The following is a 6,118-nucleotide window of genomic DNA, read 5'->3' on the forward strand; positions in this document are numbered from 1 at the left end:
TTGATCCCCAGCAGTTGAGAACACCTCACCCCACACTCTTAACAGCTTATTATATTACAGATGCATGTTATATATATGTACAATACAAGGATAACATATGTAATTGCCAAGTATGAAAGCACTAATTATTATTACTGTCGTTTTTATGTAGGAACTATTGTTACAAAGACTGTTACATGCAACGGTTATAACACCATATTTGGAAGCTTCCACTCTGTTATGATCATTATATTAAGTTTTTCCAATCTTATTCCTCTGTTTTCCTTTTCCTATAAAGCTTTGTTTCAGTCTAACATTAAAAACATTGACAGTTGCTCATGAAACTCGTTTCTATGTTGATGTTCCTTTGTAGCAAATCCAGGCAAGGATATCAACAAGTGTGATGCTCTGTATCACTGTATACACCCTTAAAATCCACTTATTACTGAAAGCTTGCCGTTTGAACTCCTGTTGCCCTGGAAGGGGTCTTCCTAAGTTAAACACAGCATCTCCAGGAGCGAAGTCTTTGCAGATGGTGTGAGCTCATTCTCATTCTGTGTTTAGCTTTACTGTTGTTTCCACAGGATCTAAAGATGGACTGAAGTTAAAAAGCAAGTGGAAGGCTAAATCACCAGGGAGATGGAAAAGAGTGTTTTCATGAGCTCTATAAATCTTCTCGAGACGTTCTAAAATTACAGATAGCTGCCTTGGCCGGGTTTGATGCTAGAAGTCAAGAAACTAAGCACTAATTTTACATTTTTAAACTGTCTTAAAATGGGTTTATTTTTCAGTTGGAATGTGGATGACTCACAACAATCAGGAGGCCCAAAAGACCATGCGCCAGATCCTCAGTATGGCGCAAACCTGTGTCAGTCCACAGCATCCAGTGGAGCTACGCTGGCTGTTGCTGAGTGAGCCACTGACTCTTACCTACCCTTTTCTATCTCTGAAATCCAGGCGAACAACCCTTTTGGGGATGGGGATGATGGGGAGCTCCAAGGGGCATATTAGAGAGCTTCCTATTATAGAGCCTGGCTCCGTTTTATCTCCATTTTCATTGACCTCAGCAATGGTGTGTTGGTCAACTGCCTCTGAAAAAGAAATATGAATCCCCTCAACTTTGCTGGTCTGTCCATGCAACTACTCCAGGGGACATATGACACCAGTGAAGTGACCTCATAATGTTGAGTGCTGACATTGGCCCCTCTGGCATGATGAAAGCAGAATGTTTTCACGTAAGCAGTGGACAAGCACACCCTTGAATTTACTGTCATTTCCTTTGTCACCCTGTAAGGCACAGCAGACGCCAGTGCTGTCCGCAGTTGCATAAACACACGCCATCAAAGACCTGGAAGCCACACACTGGCACAGCTCACAGGCAGCACTTCTGTTCTTGTAATTAATGAACTCCTGGCAGGAGGCTGCCGGGAGCTCAGCATCCCCTAAGGAGCACATGCCAGACCACGCAGGAGTGGCACTCACTGTGATTAAACACACAGCTCCAGCAAAAAAGAAAGTGGAAGCAAACAGCAGCCTTCTGCCAGTTAGTGCATTTCATAAGGTCAAGGCTCAGGAGCCATGCAAGCTGGTGCTCTGCACAAATTGGATTTTCTTTACTCATGCTCAGCTCAGTGCTCCTCAGCATCACTCACAGGTTCTGTGACGTTGCCCGGCTGTCCTGCTTGGTGCACAGACCCCAAGAGTTCTAACCTCTGTGCACCTGGAGCACCACAAAAGGTAGTCCCGACCCAACAAACAGAAAAGGTAATGTTTGGCCTCCCAAGTTGTAGGGCACATACAGGCACGCGTGTGAACCCAAGAGGTCCTTGTTGCTTGAGGTTTCCATACCACGTAGTTTCTGGCATCCTCTGTTAATAATCTGGATAACCAGTTCCACTTGGATGAAGTGGACCCAGGCTTAGGCCACAGAGATGTTTGTAAGGATGCCAGGGGAAGACCTGAACCAGAACAGCAAAGCTGAGAAAACCTACTGAAAAATCCAGTGCATAACACTCTGCTAACACCAGGGCTTCATGATACTGAGCAATGCGTCTGTTCAAGGGGAATGAACTCAAAACAAGACCCAAACCCTAACCAGAGAACTGCGAATGTGCATCTTCAAAGTCCAGCTCAAAGGTTAATCCAATGCCATCAGGGTAACTCCAGAGCAAGCTTTACCTTCCTGGGCAAGGACTGTTCATCTTTTTGCCATTGTGGCACCCAGCACTTCAGTCTCAGTCTGAACTGGAGGTCTGAAACACGACATGTTTGCTCTTACTTGGTGCCCAGCACCAGACTGCACAAGGCAAGCAGAAAAATGTCCCACTGTGTTGCCTTGTCTTTGTGAAAGCTGCTGGCATACAGACAAAGTACAGTGGATTTCGTGGAATGATTTGTTCAAATGAGAATTTCTCTGGCATAAGCTCAGCCAGTCTTGCTCCTAACCCTTACTTCTTCAGAGCCAGCACATCTTTGGCCTGTTTTATACCCCCATTTCTAACACCTAAGTTCTGGTTGATATTCATAACCCTTAATAATCTTCAACTTTCCAGCACTGGAGACTCCTTATTACTAGTTTTAAAGTCATGGTAAGCATTAAGAAATCAAATCACCTTGCTATTTATGGCTTGAATAGATTTGTGGTGTTAGAAAACATGCTTAAACTTTTCTGACCTTCGCTTATATGTTCAATTTAGGAAGAAACTTTGGATAGGAGTTATTTCTGTTTCAATGAGGGAAATGCAGAGCGCAGATGTGCCTATGAAAGAGAGGGCAAAGCAGACACAGGTAGCAGACATGCATAACTGAGTAGAAATTCTTATTACATTTAATTTAGAAAGTAGCATATATGTTGAATAGTAACCTAAAGCACAATAATATTTAGTTCTGTCTTCTGGAGAAAACCTATGCAAGCAAACAGGCATTTAGGTCAAAGACTTTGTGACTCATTTCATATCTCTCTAATGAAAATAAACAAAATATTTCAGTTCAGCAGGAATTTTTAAACTTATAATGTGTAAAAAAACAACAACAAAAAAGTCATAGATTTCGGTTTCTCAATTAAAAATCACTCTGATATTTTCAAAGCTACATGTGCAATTTAGACAGTTTTGGTAGAATTCATTGCACTCGACTTTAGATACCAGCATGGGAAGGTCTACATCTGGCTGACCAATCTCAGTTCCCCTAAGAGGCAATGAATAAAAAGAGGCATTTTATGGATTGAGCTTTGCTACCTGAGTGAGAAGTCTGCTTTAGGAGGAGACAAATCAGTCTCTCAAAACGCCTATTTATAACCTTCGTTGACTAAACAGTAATTCTTCTCCTAGATGCAGCACAGGTAACTTTGTTGACACTTGCCTTGGACTACGTGACACTTGTCTCTGTTTTCCACTATTGTTAAAGAAGTTGCCCAAAGTTTCCAGATTTAGGCATTCAAACTCAGGATTTTTTTGTGCAAGTATTATTGCCTCATACTGTATATTTTAACAAGGGTTGCTATAATTTTCCCTTTGGATAGCGATACAAACTTTACATCCTGTAGTGATTAATTTCCTAGATTTTTTTTTCATCGTCCTTTATCATATAACTGATTTCTTGGAGTATTATTATCATTATTATCTGATCTGAAATTCAAACTTTTTAGTCTGTAGCCAAGCTTTTCATCTACTTAAATATGGAGCAAATGCTCCTACAGCTGAGGATAAAATGGACTTTTTTGACTTCAAGGAGAAAAAGACTGTTTTCTCTTCTACCAAAACCTGAGGAGGCAAATATCAGCTAATCTCTGCAGTGTATTGTTTAAAGTGAGAGGGCAAAATACTTTGTTCAAATCACTCTATGAAATTAAACTTTGTCAGTGTATAGGTATAAATCTTAAGGTTAGTTTACAGGCAACAATCTTTCAAAAAAATTGTTAAATGAAGCCAAAGAGATGACACCCAATTTTCAAAATTCAGTTTCTTAAATTCATATTTAAGCACTTATAAGATAATATTAAAGACTGTGGTTTGTTAAATGTTCTCCCGTGAAAAAAACCCAAAACAATATTTCAAATGCCAGTAAATTCACTTGAAACCTAACTTCTGACATTCACTTTCAAAAATTAGAGTTGAGACTTTGATAACATTAAAAGTAGGAGATGCAGTCCTTCCTACAGAGGACCCTGGGAGATCCAGCTTCAATGCCATAATATTCTATATCTAAAAGTTATTTTAGAATATGTTTTAGACTCTTTAAACTACATTTTTGTTATTCTTCAGAAATGTATACAAATTGTATTGAGAAAAAATAATTCTGCAAGATCTACTTACAGATATAGACATCTACAATTTCTTATTAAATTATACAATTCCTTAAGTTAATGGACATATGGTTCTGTCTACTAAAATGCATGTTGTGAATGGGATTTGCAGTGCTTTTCTTGTGTCTTATAAGCCTTTATTTCCTACTACAATACCATATATTTTAACTTACAAGACACTGAAAAGAGCTGCAATGCTAAAAAATGGAGAAAAATCAAATTTGAATTGCCTTAAAACTGTGTTACCAAAAAATTCACCTTGGAGTCCATATTCTACACACTGAGCATTGGCTGACTGACATAAAAACTTTAGGATAAAAGAAGGTAAGGGGAGGTTGGACAGGCTAAGGAAATGAGGAACAAGAAAAGAAAGAGGAGAAGAAAAAGAAGGGGCTCTTGGAAGTGACACCTTATCCACTGCAGACCCCAGTTTACATTTCTCCTTTCTTTGGGATGTTCAGTTCTAGGGAGTCTTCCAAAAGCACATACCTCCCAGTGTTGCTGGAGAGCTAGTAGGCAATATATCGTCTCCCAAATATGAGTTATGTCTCTCTCACACTGAAACTTACTGATAATTAAAGGTGATGGAAGATTTATCTGGTTATATAGCAATGTCAGTTTTTTCTCCTGCAATCAGGATATGTGCTGAAATCTAATGACTGGGAAGATGCCCACTGACTTTAAAGAGACTTGGATCTGGTCCTGAAGTGGTGAAGAAAAAAAGCTATTAGTCCTCCCCCTCTCCTCTCCTCTCCTCTCCTCTCCTCTCCTCTCCTCTCCTCTCCTCTCCTCTCCTCTCCTCTCCTCTCCTCTCCTCTCCTCTCCTCTCCTCTCCTCTCCTCTCCTCTCCTCTCCTCTCCTCTCCTCTCCTCTCCTCTCCTCTCCTCTCCTCTCCTCTCCTCTCCTCTCCTCTCCTCTCCTCTCCTCTCCTCTCCTCTCCTCTCCTCTCCTCTCCTCTCCTCTCCTCTCCTCTCCTCTCCTCTCCTCTCCTCTCCTCTCCTCTCCTCTCCTCCCCAACAAACACATACATGGAGCAGTATTCTTGCTCACTTAAAAGATTTAATTATTGTCTCTCATGGTTGGCTCACTATCCTCTTGCAGTCCTCAGCATCAGCATCCTGCTGCATCTCTACCTGACAGTCCTACAGTTTGATCCCTTCTTTGCACTGTGCTGCTGCGTTTCTCCACCAACTTTTTCAGCTGTTCTTTGTCACACTTTCAGACACTGACAGGAGCCTCAGATATGGAACCTCAAACACTGACAGATCTTTTGCAGCACTTGCTTTGCCATGCAGGCAGGTGTGATGCAACTGCAGGTTTTCACCCGCTGCTGGTATGCCAGGGACAGGACTGGCCTGGAGCTTGCCTGGCCCTGAGCTGAGGGTGGCCTGCGGCAGGTGAAGGGGGTCTGTGGCAGTGGCAGCCCTCTTTAGCTACATCCTGCTGGCAACGTGGCAGAAATAGGCTTTACCACAGAACGGGTATATGCTGCTGTTTGTAATTTGTCCGAAACAAGTGAGTTCATAGAGGTATAACTGAAAAAGGCCCATGAACCTCTTTTCCATCCCCCTGGTCAGAGCAGGTCACAGACTGGCTTACACGTACACTGAACAGAGTCAAAGGAAAATTTTGTCTGGGTGCTCAAAACCTTTTTTATCTCACCCACGCTACAATAACTTGTCCCTGTCCGACGGGAGTGCAGGGGCTGGACAGGCTTCCTGCATTGTGCTCCCAATGTCTCCTGGCTCGGGAAGTGACAACATCTTGAACTAATTTTTTTAAATGGGGGTTGATTTTAAGCAACATATTTTCCAAGCTGTTTTTTTAAATGTAAGT

The sequence above is a fragment of the Strix aluco genome, chromosome 1 (genome assembly GCF_031877795.1).
Source record: "Strix aluco isolate bStrAlu1 chromosome 1, bStrAlu1.hap1, whole genome shotgun sequence".
In the NCBI taxonomy this organism is placed as follows: domain Eukaryota; kingdom Metazoa; phylum Chordata; class Aves; order Strigiformes; family Strigidae; genus Strix; species Strix aluco.